This window comes from Mesoplodon bidens, assembly GCF_964165515.1.
Source record: "Mesoplodon bidens genome assembly, chromosome: 8".
Taxonomy (NCBI): Eukaryota; Metazoa; Chordata; class Mammalia; order Artiodactyla; family Ziphiidae; genus Mesoplodon; species Mesoplodon bidens.
In genome coordinates, this window is record NC_138165.1 from 67,449,857 (window position 1) to 67,470,228 (window position 20,372).

Below are 20,372 nucleotides of genomic sequence, written 5' to 3' on the forward strand. Positions count from 1 at the left end.
GGGAGAAGAAAAAGAAAATTTCAGGATACGAATAATCCATTGTACTGGTGACACCTGGATAAATAAAACTTTCTGGTATAAAAGTCTTGTAATAAAATTGACTGTGCTAAAATAAGGAGTAAATTTCCAGTGCAATGGAAATACTTCTCTTAAGCTGTTCTTGGATGTGTTTGCATAGTATAGCCATCACTATCAAGATTTTCTGAATGTCCACCTATGGTTAGCAAGACTTGATGGAGTCCAATTTTTTTTTTTTTTTTTTTCGGTACGCGGGCCTCTCACTGTTGTGTCCTCTCCCGTTCCGGAGCACAGGCTCTGGACGCACAGGCTCAGCGGCTATGGCTCGCGGGCCCAGCGGCTCCGCAGCATGTGGGATCCTCCTGGACCGGGGTACGAACCCGTGTCCCCTGCATCGGCAGGCGGACTCTCAACCACTGCGCCACCAGGGAAGCCCCAATGGAGTCCAATTTATATAGTCATTTGTTTTAGCAATCCCCTGCCTTCCTCCTTTTCCCCTTCCACACTCTCTCAACGGTGACTCTTGTCTTTCCCAACTTCCTTTACCCTGAATTCACATCCTCGAACCTGCTACTTTCAATTAAATTGGGTAAAGGTTAGTAACTGGTCATTGGTATATGCTGACTGATCAACTCATAGTTTAGCTTAGTTCTACTATCCTTGTTGACTCCTTATAATCTGTTAGACACATATTCTGTCTTCATCCTCATGTCAATACTATGAGGTAGGTAATGTAGGTATAACAATTCTCTCTATATAGTTACCTACTTTGGTTACTATTATGGCCCTTATTTTACAAATAAGGAAATTGAAGTTTAGAATAATTAAATACCTTGCCCATGGTTACACAGTTATTAATCAGCAGAGTTCTCAAGTTCAGACAGCATGATTTTAGAGCATGAGCTTCTAATCACTATAGCATGCCACCAGGTCTTAGAACTTGAAGCCCTTTGTCTTTATGTAAGTAGAGAATGTCTCCTGTTAAAGACTTGCTGAATCCTATTCTGTTCTGTTAGAAGAAGGAGGCCCTGTGCCTCACTGCTTGATAAGCTCTTCCTCTTCTGTTGAATAGTTTCTAGCAATGTGTTCCTGAGAAATTGCCAGAACTGAAGACAACAATTATCCTATTGTCACTGTGTTCTTCCAGAATGATCTACCAGTAGGCTGTCTTCTCCTCCTCTCTCAGGCTGCCTTTCCCCATCTTGAACACTCGTTATGTCCCTTCCTCCTATGCACCAGGTTTTCCAGAGCCATATTTTTCTATCCCTCAACTTATATATTTCAATTTTTTAAGAACATACATTTGTTACTCATTTGCCCTGATTTCATAGACAGCCCACTCATGCTTTATTAGAATTCCAGTACTTAGGAAAGCCCTGGCAGTGTAAGAATCAATCATGGGAGGCTTTGAGTAGAGAGGGATGCTGGAGGGTGGAATGGATGGTTATCCACTGGGCCAGTGTCAGTACGAAGAGGGAGAGGGAGGGGAGAGACCTGGATCTGATGGCCGTGGTTGGAGGAGTTCCATTAGGCATTTAATTTGTCATGATTGTCCCATGGCTGGCAAGGAAATTCTTAAGGAAAGAGTATCTGTACATTTTAGAACACTTACTTTCTGATTTGTTGGAATTAGAACTTAGACTCAGTTTAATAAGGAGACTGTTGCATGTTTGTTATCAGTGCTATAAGACTATGCTAGAGTAAATTATTCACTCTGTCCATAAGGTAATGTCTATAATTTTACTTTATGTAGAAACAGATACCTTACTAAAGGTATCTACATAAATACCTTTACCTTAGTAAAGGTGGAAGTTGTCTGCCTTCAGTCTACAAACTTATGGAACATTTCCTGATGTTTTCAGTACCTTTAAATGAGGTATTATGTTTGAAGACAGTATATAACACATAGCAGATTTTAGAAATCATCCTTTTCTCCATAATTTCTAGCCATCTGCAAGAATTTTATTTAATCCCGGAGTATTTCAAAATACCAGCAGAGCATAACTTCTTGAGGAGCTTTTAAAGCACACTCTAATGGAGTTTTCTTGGAAAGTCTCCTTTTCCTGTAAATATAAGTAGATATGAACACAACTGCCATGGGCTTTGCATATAAACCACCTACTGAATTATTTCCACAAATGACTGAGGGCACAGACCCAGCTAATGCCTTATGAATCCCTGAATCAGTAATGCTGTCATTGTGTTTATTTTGGTAATACTGTATAAGATAAAGCTTTAGTAATTGATGTACATTTAAATTAATTCTCAGAAATCTATACCTACCTACATCCTAACTCTCTGGATTTAACTTTATGTTAACATATACTTATTAAAGTAAAGCCTTGACAAGCGTTTTTAAAATGTTTATTATAACTGACCCAACACATTTTTTCCTTGATAATTACTACCCTTGACTTAGTACTACAGAATGTCTCAAAAATAATGCTAACAATGATACTTAGGAGAGCTAAGTAGGAGAAATAATTCAGCTGTCACTACCTGGTACTGTAGAAGGGAAGGTCATGACTTCTTACTTCCAACATTAACAATGTGGAGATAAGGAAAGCTTTAAGAAGAATGTATCATCTGAAAAATAAAACTGGCAAGATGTCATGATTCATATATTTTCATTCTGGAAAACTTGACTCTAGAAACTCATTGAGACTTTTAAAAGCTTGGCGGATCTATTGGAAGTGGGAACTATACTCAGGAGAATCGTTTTTAAAGTAGGGTTTTATTTGCCTATATGTTATATCTACCCTACTATGCCTCAAAGTGCGTTTCACAGCCAGGAAGTATTTCATGGTTGAGTAAATTAAATATTAATATAATAATTATAAAGAAAGTTATTTAGACAGGCAACTGTGTAGGACAGAATGCAAAGATGAAAGTAGTTAATGTTTTATCCCATTTTGATTGAAAGGGATAGGTATTTCTCCAATATACTTGAACACAGTATAAAAGATGATAGGTTGAAATAAGTCAATAATAACTGTGCACTTGTTTTTTTGTTCATGGTTACTATAAAAGTAAAACAAATATCTAGTGTGCTGTTTAAATTTAATGAACTATCAAACACTCTGCCAGTGAAATCACATATTAATCCAGTTAACATATCAAAGTCCCATCATATATATGAAACACTTTTATTTTTATTTTTCCTTGTTAACAGTGAATCATATAGTTAACTGATGGTGTTTCTTTATGCTGCTGCTGAAGAAATTGAAGCCTAGTTTATGATCCACTTCTAGAAAATTTACAGGATTACATGGCTTTTGACTACAAACCTATTTCTACTCTATATTCTTGCTTTCTACTCTATATTCTTGCTTTATTTTCCTTTTGCTTCATTTTTCTAATTATTTTAATTAATTTAATTTATTATAATTATTTTATCTTCCTCTATTTTATGACTCTTTATAAGACATTTTAAGTACATTTTCAGACATAGTATAATTTTTTTTTTTTTTTTTGCGGTACGCAGGCCTCTCACTGCTGTGGCCTCTCCCGTTGTGGAGCACAGGCTCTGGACGCACAGGCTCAGCGGCCATGGCTCACGGGCCCAGCCGCTCCACGGCATGTGGGATCTTCCTGGATCAGGACACGAACCCGTGTCCCCTGCATCGGCAGGCGGACTCTCAACCACTGCACATCCAGGGAAGCCCAGTACAATTATTTTTTAAATCAATTAAGTAAAAAAAGTTTTTTTTTCTTTGAAGAAGGAACTATGCCTGGTCTCTGGGAACTCAAGATCAATCACCAGCAAAGTCCCCTTTGTCCTCCACCTCTCCTCTGAACCGTGCTTCTTCTTGCTCCAAAGAAAACCAGCTCTCTTCTGAGGACTCTAAATCCCCTGTTGCCTTTGCCAACCTTGAACACTTTCCACAAGGGGTGGATGTTTTCTCCACACAACTCTTCCCAGAACACCTGGCCTGGCAAGCGACTTGACTTTCCTTCCCCTTTCCTACTCTCTCTGTGTCTCATGTTATCAAACTGTGCCACTCTTCCTCTCCTAATTGAAGTCATCTGTAATCCCCAGGTCACTCCTTTGTTCCTTCAGTATTTTAGCTTCTGCTTCATTGTCATTCTCCCCAAAATAACTCCATACTAGGAAGAATATTATTCACAATGCTACTGTATAGTAGCAGATGCTCTTGTGAGGTAGTGATCTCCCTGTCAACAAATATTCTCAAGCAAACAGATATAGCATGCCAAATCTTTAGATATGGCCTATAACTGATTTACCCATTGTTAGTTGTGGCATGTGGATGCAGATGTGCTATTCTAGCTAGCAGTAGAATTATCCATGTACAAGTCTGTTTAGACAGAAAATCATAACCAATAGGTTAAATACTTTGGCCCCAAAGCAATACATCTATCTATCTATGTATTGAACTTGAGACATATAAATTAGAGACATTGAGATCATTTAGATATACCTGAATGCTGTACCTTGACCTTCACAAACTGGATCATTTAACAGCCCAAGTTTCAGATTTTAACCAATTTATAGTCACTGAACCAGTGTGTTTCTGATTACCTCAGACTAACTTCTTTTGTACAATGACCAACTGCATGACCTCATTAATGAGATCACCACACACCTACATAGTACATTTATATCACTTAATTTAACAGCAGATATAATTTTAGTAACATCAAATTTTTACCTTATTAAATTTAGAAGTTTCTGGGAAAAAGTCATAAGTGCTATACTTAGCACTTAGTAAAGTTTAAATGTAATGTTTCCTGTATATTTTTTATCACTAACATTTGATTAAATAGTACCCTATTTATCCGTTCTTTTCCTTTCATCATTATTTTAAATACAGGCCCATGAGTATATTTGCTGGTTACACAAACACACACACACACACATGCACACAGACACTTCATAGTCCCACTTAAATATGAGATTCCCATTAAATTCCTGGAGTTATACTGGGACATTAAAATCATGGGTGAGGTAGCTCCCTCCTGGCACAGTGTTTAAGACTCCTCACTCCCAATGTAGGAAGCCCGGGTTTGATCCCTGGTCCAAGAACTAGATCCCACATGTATGCCACAACTAAGAGTTCACATGCCACAACTAACAAGCCACAACTAAGGAGTCCACCTGCCGCAACTAAGAAGACGGCAAGCCACAACAAAGGAGCCCACCTGCCGCATTGACGCAACCAAGTAAATAAATAAATAAATATTAAAAAATATTTAAATAAAAAAAATAAAACCATGGTGTGGGGGAACTAACATGACAAACACCCTTGCCTTTTTACTCACATTTATATAATTTCAAAGTAGTAGATAAAAAACAGAAGATAATTGGTTAGTTGTTTTCTATAATATATCTGGATCATGTAGTATGGAACAATTTAATTTCAAAGAGACTCTTTGGCTTTTATTATAAAATAGTTTTAGTTCTCCTACTTGATTAAGTGAGACAAACCTATTAAATACTAAATACTATTAAATACTAAATACTGTATTCTCATGATATTCAGCAATCCTCAGAATGACTCTATATAGAAGTATCACTACCACTTTTTATAAAGACTAACATTTGGAAATGTAAAGTAGATTGACCAAAAACTTAGTAACAGCAGAGCCAAGATTCAAATCTTAATTTGAGTCCAGAGATTCTTCCTAGCACTATATCCTTGGCAGAATAAAGTTTGACTTGTTCATTCAGTAAACAACCAATCTTTGAGGACAATAAGAATTAACAAAAATAAAGCCCCTTGACTTCAGTGTTTACGTGACGATTTGTATTTTACAAATAGTATATATGGTAACTTGGTAAATTTGCTATCCTAATAACAGTGGAAATTTCAATGCAAGTACAGAAGAACCAACCACAACCTGAATTTCTTCCTTCTCTCAGGAAGTGTTTTTAGAGCAACAAGCCAAAAGTACTTTCTGTGGCGAGGCTCACAAGACTGTTGAGAATAAGAGAAAGTTACTTGCCCTTCTCGTGACATTTTCCCTATCAACCACCCACTTTGCATTCCTTCCTGCAGGCTGCTGGCAGGATTTCTACAGGCAAAGCTTGACAGATGGGGCTCTAGTGACTGAGGCCCTCCAACTCCAATGAGATGTTATCAAGGACTTACAAAGGCCCTTCCCAGGCTTCCCTGGTGGCGCAGTGGTTGGGAGTCCGCCTGCCGATGCAGGGGACACGGGTTCGTGCCCCGGTCTGGGAGGATCCCACATGCCTCGGAGCGGCTGGGCCCGTGAGCCATGGCCGCTGAGCCTGCGCGTCCGGGGCCTGTGCTCCGCAACAGGAGAAGCCACAACAGTGAGAGGCCCGCGTACCGCAAAACAAACAAACAAACAAAAAAACCGACCCTTCCCCAAGGTGTCCGGTGTGTGCAATGCCATCTATCTTCAGATAAAGACTTAATCATGTTTAAATGGCAGAAACTCTCAGAATCTTTAGTAAAATTCCATTACCGGGGAGGGGCGGGGGTTATTGGGGCTTTATAGAGTGAGGCTTCCTGAGTTTGGATAGATCTTTTAACTTGAATATTCAGTAACAGAATGTAAATTTTTGGTGCAAAGACAGAATGCCATAAGTTTTCTAATTCTTACATGTAGCAGCATGCATAATTTCTATTGTGGCTATATATAATTTTGAAATTTATACTAGATTAGCCCCGAAATGAAATGCAAATAAATATGATTTTAATGCTATTATATCTTTGCTAATACTTCACTTATTTGTTCATTTTAATAACATTTATTGTTTTTAAATGAAAACAAATTAATCTCAGGCCTGAGCCAGTATATATATAATATATTAATTCTGATGCGCAAGGAATTGAAACGGCATGTCATAAAATGCTTAAATTAAAAATGTGTTAAAAATAAGTAACTAACTTAAAACTTTAGTCATATTAATAATGGAACTGCATATAAAGTTTCTTCTCAAATACCAGTTTTGCAGTGTGAATATAGCAAATTTAAGTATTTGATATATTAATCAAATATATCATGGGAAATAGAAATGTATATAGTTCTTTCTGAGAAAAGTAATATACTGCAATATAATTCTGTATATATAAAGGGAATTTTTAATGTAGTTTGGAATTACAGTTACTAATCAGGTTATTAAATTTTTAGAAGTATTCCAATAAAAACATAAAGGTCTATGTTAATACCAGGATTAGAATTTTCAAAGGGCAACTGAAAAATACTCTCAAAAGCTGCCGAGGAATATGTGACAACTGATTTTTTTAAAGGCCAAGGATAATCAAATAAAATCAGCATATATTAAGGTTAAAGAAAAACCAATTAAGCATTGAAGTGAAGACTAATTGGTGCTAATTAGTGATAACTGACTTCAACTATTGAAAATAAATAAATAAAATTGTCTTTAAAAAGAAAAAAGCGTAGACTTAAAAAAATAAACTGAATTATCAAATTAAGTTAGAAGTAGATGGGCTTAATGGTAACAAAAGTAGCATGAGTTGTGATAGTAGAAGCAGAATAGCTGCTCACTTTTACAAACAGGGAAGAGGGAATTCGGCTATTAGCTAATGAGATAAAACAGCAGCATCCTCATAGCAGCATCTGATTGCAAGGCAGATTCCTTCCATAAATGGACGCAACTGATTACACAAAATCAGAGTGACCCACTCATTCTCCTGTTCCCATGTAGAAATTGCCAGGACCCTGCCATTGTTGGATGCTTGATGCATCTGTATTTCCCCATCTGCCACTTAATTAGGCAGAATCATCAGCTTCCCAGCAGACTTATTTAAGCCCTATTAATAGAATTATGTTGAGTCTATAAAATCAGAAGAAAAAAAAACCCTGACCGTTGTTGAAAATAATCAGTCACAAACGCTGTTGTTCCAGCATTACTGTAGGATATAGAACCAAATAATCAGCACCTATGTATCATTTAGGAGCATTTATTTTTTCTATTTTATTTTAAAATTTTTATACAATTTTTAAAGGTTACTTTCCATTTATAGTTATTACAAAATATTGGCTATATTCCCCGTGTTGTACAATACATCCTTGAGCTTATCTCACACCCAACAGTTTGTACCTCCCACTCCCCTACCCTATGTTATCGCTCCCCCCACCAACACTGGTAACCACTAGTTTCTTCTCTATATCTGTGAGTTTGCTTCTTTTATGTTATATTCGCTTGTATGTTGTAGTTTTTTAGATTCCACATATAAACGATACCATACAGTATTTATCTTTCCCTGTAGGAGCATTTATTGAATGAAGCAAATATTTTTTGAACTCCTACTATGTATCAGGCCCTTTACCCATACGATTTTTGCTTATAACCATTTATAAATACAGGGATATTTATCTACATTTTACAAAAGAAGATGCTGCTGCTCAGAGATGTTAAGATTCATAAGCCTATCAAGTGGCAGAGCCAGAATTCAAACTTTGTGTCCATGTGGTTCTAAAACCCTTTTGTATGTTTCCATCAAGCCACTTCCCTAGAGACTTTGACTCTTCTGTTCATCACGGTATCTAAGTACCTGGAACAGTGCCTGACACATAGTAGGTCCTCAGTAAACAGTTCTTGATTAAAAGAAGGCCTGCTCGGTGCAGAGCTTGCTTTCACTCGTGCCTCTGGGGGCCCCTGATGGGAGTAGAATAGTACGTTAAGCTTGTCTCAATCTGTTCCAGATCTCAGGTTTTTGTTTGTTTTTTTGTCTTGTTTTTTGTTGTCTTTGTCGTTCCTTGTATGTGTTTGAATCTCTAAATCTAGTAGGTAAAACCCCAGGGGGCAGGATCCCATTTTCTTTGCTTATACCATCACAGCACACTAATGAGCGCTGTGCACGCAGCAGTGCTTCACAGAGTGATCAGGCCATATTAATCATTGACAGAAAGTCTGTTGAAAGAAATGACTAAATCTGCATTTCAGGAGTATCATGAGCCCACACTCAGTTTTCACTCGAAAGAGCTATACACAGCCTATCAAGATCTAAAAAGTAGATTTTTCTTCCTTCCTAAAGAAACAAGGATAGCAGTTTGAGTAGTAAAGTCCCTTAATGTGGTCACTCATTTCTGTGATATTTAAATGTGAAGGAGAATTTCTGCTCACAGCTTGGGATGAGGTCTTCTCCAAGACGGCTTAAGATTTCAAAACTGATCACGTACAGACAGAGAACTCCACTATGGCAATTATTGTTGATTTGGAAGCTCTCTTGTTGCAGTTTGTTTAGATTATACTTAATAGGGCTGTAGATGGAGTGGAATGAAAAAACCTGTGAGAAAATATAGGCACCCTCTCTGAGCACTGAAGATAAGGGTGTAGCCTACAGCAGCATTAGTAGGTCAGGGATTTGGATCTGTTTTGTTCACTGCTGTATCCCTGGTATCTAGAACAGAAACTGACACATAGATGGTACACAATAAATATTTTTAAAATGAATTAGGATATAGAAATAATAATGATGATGATGAGGAGGAGTTTAGAGAAATTATGATGATAACATAGTGTTTCAGAGGGGAAGTACTGGAATTGTTATCCCCTGAATTAGGATGGATGCAGAGCTTTTAAAGAACGTTCTCTCCAAAAGGGAGAAGAAGAGATAAATTTAGCTCAGGAGAAATGTGGAGGTTCTTTGAAATATTAGGGCCTTCTCCAGATAAATATATTCTTTTTGGACAGAGTTCAGGAGCACAAGAAGTTTGGGGGCAATTACGTTATTGAAGTTTAAAACAGAAGTAGAATAATAAGCAGTATATTGTATTGCCAAAAGCTTAATTAAATCTCATGAAAATTAAGAATAAGAAATGGATACTTGTTATAACTGTTATTTAACATTGTTTTGTAAGAAAGGAAAATGAAAGAATTTGTAACAATATTGAGAAAGATATTGATAATTACATTCCAGTAGATTCACATTTTTCAAAAGAAATAAAATTGCTAAGCTTAATAAGATAAGTAAGCTGACTAAATACAAGGTAAATGTTTCCCATAGTAGCAATAATTTGTTATAAATAGAATTTTAAAAAACTTGTTTACCCCAGACTGTAAAGCGACTAGGAATATATTTAGCAAGAAAAGTACTTGGCCTTCCTGAAAAACAGTATAAACACTTACTGATAAGGTATCCAAATGTAGGTATTTCATAGACATCCTAAAAATCTCACATCTCATTTTGTATAATTGATTACATTGCAGTGAAATTAAATTACGATGAGAATTTAGAAGAATAAGTGTTTAAAAATAACCAATAAAATTTTGAGGAAAGAATATACCTGTGTACGTGTTGGTAAGGATTCTAGCTGCCTCTATAGCCAAAATCTGACTACTAGTGGCTTAAAATAGTTTTTTTTTTTCTTGCTTACTTCATAGTCTGTTGGTAGGTTGGCTTTTTAAAAATTCTTGTTGTGACTTATTTTATTATTGTATTTTAATTTCTAAGCATAAATTCAGTGAACATTCACTCTGCCAGTCGCTGATTGCATTTTCTCATTTAATTCTCACAGAAACACTGTGTTATCTCCATTTTATGAATGAGGAAACTGAGGCTCTGAGAGCTTCAATAAAGAAATGGTAGAGGAAATTCAGGATACCTAACCGTAAAGCCAACCAAATATTCTTTTGACTTCCTCAGATTTTTTTTTAATTTTTATTGGAGTATAGTTGATATACAATATTGTGTTAGTTTCAAGTGTACAGCAAAGTGCATCAGTTATACATATACATACATCCACTCTTTTTTAGATTCTTTTCTCATATAGGCCATTATAGTGTATTGAGTAGAGTTTCCTATGCTATACAACAGGTTCTTATCAGTTATATATTTTATTAGTAGTGTGTATATGTCAGTCCCAGTCTCCCAATTTATCCCCCCCACCCTTATCCCCTGGTAACCATAAGTTTGTTTTCTACATACATGACTCTACTTCTGTTTTGTAAATAAGTTCATTTGTACCCTTTTTTTATTCCACATATAAGAGATATCATATGATATTTGTTTTTCTGTGTCTGACTTACTTCACTCAGTATGACAATCTCTAGGTCCATCCATGTTGCTGCAAATGGCATTATTTTGTTCTTTCTTATAGCTGAGTAGTATTCCATTGTACCACATCTTCTTTATCCATTCCTCTGTTGATGGACATTTAGGTTGCTGCCATGCCCTGCCTATTGTAAATGGCGCTGAAATGAGCATTGGGGTGCATGTATATTTTTTTCCTTTTTTTGGGGGGGGGGGCTGTGTTGGGTCTTCATTGCTGCATGTGGGCTTTCTCTAGTTGCAGCAAGTGCAGGCTACTCTTCGTTGCGGTGCGCGGGCTTCTCATTGCAGTGGCTCCTCTTGTTGCAGAGCACGAGCTCTAGGTGCACAGGCTTCAGTAGTTGTGGCATGTGGGCTCAGTAGTTGTGGCTCACGGGCTCTAGAGCACAGGCTCAGTAGTTGTGGCACATGGGCTTAGTTGCTCTGAGGCATGTGGGATCTTCCTGGACCAGGACTCGAACCCATGTCCCCTACATTGACAGGTGGATTCTTAACCACTGCACCACCAGGGAAGTCCCGGGGTGCATGTATCTTTTTGAATTATGGTTTTCTCCAGGTACATGGCCAGGAGTGGGACTGCTGGGTTGTATGGTAGTTCTATTTTTATATTTTAAGGAACCTCCATACTGTTCTCCATAGCAGCTGTACCAATTTGCATTCCCATCAACAGTGTAGGAGGGTTCCCTTTTCTCCACACCTTCTCCAGCAATTATTGATTGTAGATTTTTTTGATGATGGCCATTCTGACTGGTGTGAGCTGACTTCCTCACATCTTAAGCATTATCTCACAGGAGAAAGAACCTATTACATAAAATTTAATTAACCAAATGGATGTGGCCTAAATGGGTAATATATATCCAGTACACTATATTATCTTTCCTTCTGTTTCTGTTTTATTTAAGATAGCAAAAATAGACTATATGTCTGAAAATTAGGAGAGCTGGAATCCTAGCCCTCGCTCTGCTACTGTAAAGCTTTGTGACCTTCAGAAGACACTTCACCTTCTTTGTCCTCAGTTTATATTATCTATAAAATAATGGGAGTTGAATGATAATATCTCCACAGTCCACAATCGAGTGGTTCTCTAAGGAGAAAATGGATTGTAAAGCCTGTCTGGATTCAGAGCCCATGCTTTTGGTTTTCTGTGTAAGTTGGTGTTTATTTATTTTTGTAAGAATTTTATTTATAACAACACAGGTGAATGCTCTGCCCTTCACTCCACCTGTCTCACTCCTCAGACGTGAAAGAAGTTTGACTGTGGAGGGGCTTCTGAGACAGAACAAAACCCTCAGTGCTTCTTACTGTGACCGTGTGATTCAAAACTCGATTTGGGAGACCCTTCCACAGTGGGCAATGAGCACAGTTTCTTGTTTATAGCACCTAGGTTTGTTTTGGCTTAAACTTAGGAATCTTGTTTTAATAGCAAGAGCCTGTTAAAATAATACACTCTGTATTCATGTAAAATAAGAAGATAGAGGATACAATTTAATAGGACTTACCTGGTGGCGCAGTGGTTAAGTCCGCCTGCCAGTGGAGGGAACACAGGTTCAATCTCTGGTCCGGGAAGATCCCACATGCCATGGAGCAACTAAGCCTGTGTGCCACTCCTACTGAGTCCATGTGCCACAACTAGTGAGCCTGCGTGTCACAACTACTGAAGCCTGCTCGCCCTAGAGTCTGCACGCTGCAACTACTGAGCCCACGCACTGCAACTACTGAAGCCCACGCACTCTAGGGCCCACATGCTGCAACTACTGAAGCCCGTGCACCTAGAGCCGTGCTCTGCAACAAGAGAAGCCACCGCAGTGAGAAGCCCGCGCACCACAACGAAGAGTGACCCCCACTTCCCACAACTAAAGAAAGCCTGCGTGCAGGAGACCCAACACAGCCAAAAATAAAAAATAAAATAAAAAATAACATAATAATAAAAAAGATACAATTTAATAGAAAGTTACTACAATAAAATAAGAATAACTATCAAATCAAATATAAAATGTAAACTTTTAAATACTGACCCCAATATTTTTTATTCTCTATTAAATCCTGCTCCTCCTTTAAAGGATAACCTTTAGAGTATTTAGTTTAAATTATATCTTTTCTTTTTTGGTGGATATATTTTATTTTATTTTTTAGGATTACGGTTTTAACAATTAAGTAATAGGTTTAAGTTCGATTGATTCTGACCTTTCTTTAGTAATTGATTATTATAATGTACTTTTTATATTGTTTGGCACTGTGACATGGAGAGTCAGCCAAAATAAGGCTATAAAATTAAATTGGTTTACTCCCGTATGGCTTATCTATTGGGTGCAGTTGAGTAGCTGGAAGGTTTAAGTACTGGGTTTTTGTTTTTGTTTTTTATACACATATGCAGTCAAATTAACGCCAAGAAAATTAGCCCCATCCTGTTTGAGTCTCTGCAAACTTGCTTGCAAAGATAGAGACATACTCATTTATTTTTTTTCTACAGTTAAAATATCCATTGGTAGTTATGCTACCAAGAGTTATTTATTAGCCTAGATGTTAGAGAAAGCTTTTATGTTGTACAAAATGGAAATTATTTTCCTTTATTATTTTAAAATAATTGTATAGAGAACATTATCTACATACAATTGGCATATTTTGAATTTGATATAAACGTGTATTCAATATATTTATGTTAGTTCTTTCATATGTTAGTGTCAGATTTCATAGCAGCTAGGCTTAGTAACTCTTTAGTTAATTATTTTAGTTGTTGTTTATCTGGCATTTATTTTTTTTAAATCCACATTTTCATATTTACAGAGTGATTCTAAAACATTTGAGAAAGAAAGAAAAGCAGATAGTATAATTAGGTCCATATGATGTCCAACACTGCTCTCTACTGGCAAAGAAGCAAGTCATAAAGCAAACTATTCAGTCTTTCAAGTGGGAAAAAAAAGTCAATTTCAAGTAATATTTGAAAATGAAGGTGTAATTCTCAAACTTTCACATGTTTTTGCAAAATGCTTATTTTAGGCATAATGGAATACAATGAAATAACTGGAAGAAATGACTAGACATCACTTGAGATTAGTTTAAAAGAAAAGCCTATGTCATTTTAATTAATTGAAAAATAGTTGTGGGAGTTTTGGAAAATATTAAGCCAGATATGAAATATCTTAATAACATTCAATTTTAAAAGTCTATAAAGTAAATATTTTTATATATAATAGTGAGTTTGATGACATTTTTCTGTTTTTAATTTCAACCATCTCCAGCCTCTAAAATATCTGCTGTGAGTGCATTTACTAAGTATCCAAATGCACTGACCAAAGAGATGCGTAGGTTGGACTATTTGCACAGAATATATAATTAGCTTTAAAGTATCAAAACTTTGCTCTGTATTTGTCAAAGTCTTTATTGATGATTTTCCAAAGACATTTTATAGTTTGTAAAATCTGTGAAAAATATATGCTATGTTGTTATACCTTTCAATATATAGACTAAGAATACACAAAACATTTTTAGATCAATGTCATCTTACTTTTCATAGTCTAATATATTGTAAATGTCCTTTTGTGTTTTATATCTTTCCTATCTGTCCATATTATCTAGGATCAAAACATTATTCAGTATTGTAATCTTCAATCCTTTTAATAACTAGTAGCCAAAATTTAAATACACACACACACACACACACACACAATAATGCCCCAAATGGAATCAGTCATATATAGTAATTTAAGAGGTTTTGTTTGTTTTTGTAAGTTTGCCTAATACTATCACTGGCTGATTACTTTGACAGTAACAAATTTAAAACATATTACATTTTCAATGATAATTACCTCTTGATTGTGAGAAAGAAGTTGATGCTTATTTTCATTGATACATTTTTCTGTACTTTCTAAATTTCCTACAGTGAACATACATTACTATTAAAATAGAAATGTTTATTCATAAGTAAACAGAAACATTTTGTTGCAGATTTTCAAAGCACAGACACACAATTGTGCAAGACACACACTTGGACTTATGTAAGGTCTAATGCCTGATCTTTCAAAAAAAGTATGTGCTGAAAAGAATGTTGTCTATTGGAGACTCTGAAGAAATATAATTGATAAAATCTTGAATACTTGAAATAAGAAAAAGAGCACCCACCACTATCACTGGCCTCGGAACACATAACTCTTTCTTTTGCTCTTTTGCCTCACTGAAAAATAGCACTTAGAATCCACATGTATAAAGCAAAAACAGTCTGATACATTATACTCTCTTCTCATCATTGTTATTTTTTTTCTGCCACATGGAGGAGCTAAGACATAAAGTTGCTAAAACACAAAAGCAATGACTTTTACCCAATTGAAAGTGTTCAACACACGGATGTGCCATTTTCTAAGAGATTGTAAAACAAATTTTCTATATTTTTTACTTAGGTAAATTTCATAACAGAAAAGAGAATTTTTGAGATTAACTCCTTTTATTCAGCATAATTCCCTTAAGATCCATCCAAGTTGTGTGTGTAACAATAGTCCACTTATTTTTATTGCTGAGTAGTGTTCCATGGTATGGATGTACCACAGTTTGTTTAACCATCCACCCACTGAAGTATATTTGGGTTGTTTCTGACATTTGACTAGTACAAATAGATCCATTGTGAACATCAGTGCAAAAATATTTACAGGAATATAAGTTTTCATCTATCTGGGATAAATACCAAAAAGTACAGTTGCTGTACCTTAGGATAAATGCATATTTAGTCTTCAGAGAAACTACCAAACTGTTTTCTGGTGTAGCTGTAACATTTTACATTCCCACCAACAGCAGCATCCTATAATTTTATTTGCTAATCTGATAACCCTGATTACTAATATTAAGGATCTAACTTTCTTGATTCTCCTTGCCCTTTCACTGGACATTTAACTCATTTCTGTTGGCAGCATTCTTCTCTTGCATCTCCCTGTGCATCATGGCAGCTGCCTGGGGACCCGTGGTTCTGGTGCTCCTCAGTCTTTCCACTGAGACCTCAGTACCAGGGTCTCCCTAATCAACACCTTTTACCCAGAATTCTCCTTCCCCAAGCTCTACTTTGTATACCCAGCTGTTGAGTCTTCTACTCTAATTGACACATCAAAGGAACTTAGACTCAATATGTCTGAGTATCTTTCATTTCTTCCTTTCATTCAGGTCGCTATTAAAATGTCACCCTTTTAGAGAGGACTTTCCTGATCACTCGATCTTAAATATTACACTCTGCTCAATCTATGTTATTATTTGTGTTATTTTTACTTATGCCATCTAAGATATATTAGAAATATGTTTGTGATCTAGACATAAACATAGAAATATATAGATACATACATGCATACATACATGTGCACATACACAGGTATGCTCCCTGGGATATAAACTAGAACAGGGGCATTTTCCCCCTGCTATATACCTAGCACTTAGTAAATACCCAGCACTTGACTCATAGTAAATACTCTCTTTTATTTTTTTTTTAAGGAATAAATGAGTATGTGCAACTTTAACGTGTTATCACTTGGGGACTTAATTCAATTTTTATTTAATCAAAGTTATCCATGTCCATTTTAAACAAATATTTCCCCAAGGCTTATAATGAAAAAGCAAAATGTTCCTCAGCTCTTTTCCCAAGTGTCACTCACTTAAGTAACCATTTTCAACTCTTGTTATTTTCTTCTTTATTTCTGGATAACCTGCTACACTGCTGTGCCTTGATTTGTCACATATGTAGTGGTTAACACCCTCTGTCACTACCCCACCCCCTTGATTCCTGGGTTCCATTTCTTCCTCTGCTTTGTTTTATATACTCCCCTCTTTTCCTATGAAGAACTGGGGCATGGGAGTTTAAATTTTTAGTCCCTTTCATATCTCAGTATGTATTTTTTCTCTCCTTGTAATCTGTAAACTTGGCTCTAAATCTTATTTTTTCTTAGAATATGAAGTTATTTTTCTACACCAGTCATTAGCTAAGGAGTATTGTGTTATGGGGCAAAGCAAAAAACTTCCAGGTGTCTCCAGCTCTCTGTACTGGCAAAGTGACCTCATTGCCCAAAGGAAATCCTTTGAAGGTCTTGTGTGTGAGTCATTACCAGCAAAAATGGGGAAGCTGGAGGATGGATCCCAGCACTGATGAAGATCCAAGGAGAGTTGAGCAGGCACCAACAATATCCACTGAATTCTAGTGTCTTCCCCAAACAATCATTAAATAAAGAAGTGACAATCCCTCATAATTATAAAGCACTTTGCGGTTTACAGGGTTTTTTTGTTTTTGTTTTTCTTATCTCTTACTGCAGTTGATCTTCAGAGCAATTTTATAAGGAGAGAAGGACAATATTATTATACTTATTTTTCAAGAATCAAATAAGGCAGAGATTAAGTGACCTTTCAGTATCTTCAGATTCTAAGCCTAGAGTTTATTCCAGCATGCTGCATCATATTCAAGGGTCTTATAAATATTTTATATACACATGGAATGCACACAAATATGAATTATTTAATCTAAGTATCATGACTTTTATAACTTAAAAATACAGGAACTATTATAAGGAATAATCTGCTTTTCAGTTTTAAAATTATTTCCATTCAGTTCATCCAACATTACATAGAAAAAAAAGGGTTAAGTGGCAAGCTTCATATTGGAAATCTTTAAAGCTTAGTTCCCACAATCATTCAAGGCTTCTCCCTGTGTTTCATTACTCAGATGGTTTAATTAAAGCCAATGTGAAAGAAACATATTAAAATGTTCCTGGAACACTGCAAGAGGTTGATTCACTTAGAATGTACTTGGAGTTCTTCCAGAATTTTCCCATATGGGCCTATTTACATATAACCACTATGACTCATGACATTACTGCCAAAGTATGAATATTTTCCATAAATATTTCTAGCAACTCTTACAGTCTGTTATCGACACATCAGACGCTTCCTTCTTAGAGTTCAGTAATCACTTAGCAATGTAGTCTGCTTTTACCTTCCTGTTCTGCTAACACTAGACCACCACTAATGGGGAATCTCTCAGTGATAATTTCAGAGATGTTGAGAAGAGTTGACCCCATGGATTTACTCAGAACTAAATGGCTTCTATGGTGTTCGCTCCCCTCCTGTCACGTGAACCCTTTACTCTTTCTGCATGATCTAAAACAGTGCTTTTCAAATCTGGTGGCACGTTAAAATCACCTGGGGAGCTTTAAAATGCACAGATGCCCTGGCTCTGCCCCAGCTAATTAAATCAGAGTCCCAGGCACTGGTCTAAGTTTAAAGCTCCCAAGTTATTGTATCATGAAGCCAAAGTTGAATACACTGTCCTGAAACAGAAGAAATGTGATGGGTCCATTGGTGTCAGGAATCGATTTGGCTGTCTCACATATCTTAGTAGTAGGTTTTCAGTTCCTTTTTAGCTGAGAATTTCTCCATTAATTTTGGTCTTTTTTTGCAGATCTGGTCAACCAATTTGAGGTCACAGAGGGACAAACCTAGTGCCTAATGATATTACATCTAGACCAAGTTGCAGTTGTTTGGCATAGTTTGAATATATTAGAAAAAGAAACTGTTGTACCTTGTAGAATCTGAAAACTGAAACTTTTTTGCCTTAATGCTTCTGAGCTTCACGTTCTCTCCATGAGCTCATTAGAAACAGGATCAGCAGTTATATCCTATATTTTCAGCTCACCTTTTCTATCTACCTTCTACTATTCTCCTCAGTTGTTACTATTTTCTAAGTCTGTTCCTTAGATTTTAGTACAAGAAATCACTTGTGATGGTTTTAGAAATATAATTCCCTAGCCCTACCCTTATTAGGGTTATGCATTGTTATGTTTTAACCTGCTCCCTAGGTAATTCTTATACAGGTAATCCACAGAGCCCATTTTGAAAAACAAAACTCTCATTTCTTTAGTTGTTACTGTTATTTTTTTCAAGAATGAAAGAGAGGGAGATTGGGATTGACATATATATATGTCAGTATATATAATACTGCTGTATATAAAATAGATAACTAATAAGAACCTGCTGTATAGCACAGGGAACTCTACTCAATACTCTGTAATGGCCCATATGGGAAAAGAATCTAAAAAAAAAAAGTGAATATATGTATGTGTATAAGTGATTCAATTTGCTGTACACCTAAAACTAACACAACTATAGTTGTGTTACTAGCTGATTGTACATCAACTATACTCCAATAAAAATTTTTTAAAAAAGAATGAAAGAAGAAATTAAATGTGATTTTAAAAGATACCCTGACATTACTATTTTGCTCCCTTTCATTCTGTGAGTTAACACCATGAAAAAGGTTCTACTTAGGGGCTTCCCCGGTGGCGCAGTGGTTGAGAGTCCGCCTGCCGATGCACGGGACACGTGTTCGTGCCCCGGTCCGGGAGGATCCCGCATGCCACGGAGCGGCTGGGCCCGTGAGCCATGGCCGCTGAGCCTCCGCGTCCGGAGCCTGTGCTCCGTAACGGGAGAAGCCACAACAGTGAGAGGCCCGCGTACCACAAAAAAAAAAAAAAGGTTTTACTTAATTATTTGATGTAAAGTATACACACATACATACTCATGCATATGAGAAGTGATGAATTCTTATCCCACCCTAGTGTTATGATGATTGATAGTATGTGACAAGAAAAAAAGTCTTTGGAAAATTATATATACCTAATGAATTTAATGATTATTTGCTATTTATATAGAAATAATCTGTAGAATAAAATATCCACATGTCAATTCTAATTGATCTTGAACATTTCATGATATTGGACTTCTGTTTAAGAGGTATCATATCTCTCAAGGATAGAGATTTTATTACAATGTCATAATTATTATGAAACTTTTTCTTTTTGTGGGGGATAAGTCAGGTTTTAACTAAAAACCTCCAGGGATATTTTAACACTTAGTAAAATTGTAGAGCTTTTAAAAAAATTTTTTTTAATGTACTTTAGCTTATGGCTTTGATGAATGTTGTATACTGGGTATTAAAAAAGTGTGTATTTTAAAATTTTACATGCTGTACGAGTGTGCTAATTGGAAAACAAAGAAAATGTTGATTTGACATTATAAACTGTATTAAATCACATTAATATCTCAAAATATACTATTGACAACACAAAAATTATATACTTTAAATTTTCAGATAATTTTTAATTGTTAATGCATTTTAAATTTGAGTTCAACTTTATTTCTCTGGGCCCAATGAAATGTCTTTAATTTTCTTTCTAGTACAAATCTTCAAGTAAAGTATTTAGGAAAAGTATGTTTTAAAAAAACCTTGAATAATAGGAATTGTATATGATTAAGTAATGTATTTATATTTTCATATAAGATAATATAAATTAGTAACTTCTGTTTAGGATTTGGACTTGAATTACTGTC

At 35.9% G+C, this 20,372-nt stretch overlaps 1 protein-coding gene across 7 annotated transcripts in view; it reads left to right on the forward strand.

Moving 5' to 3' along the window:
• The window catches only part of GULP1 (GULP PTB domain containing engulfment adaptor 1), a 264,230-nt gene that overhangs the window by 187,484 nt on the left and 56,374 nt on the right, over nucleotides 1–20,372 (forward strand). The window lies entirely within an intron of this gene.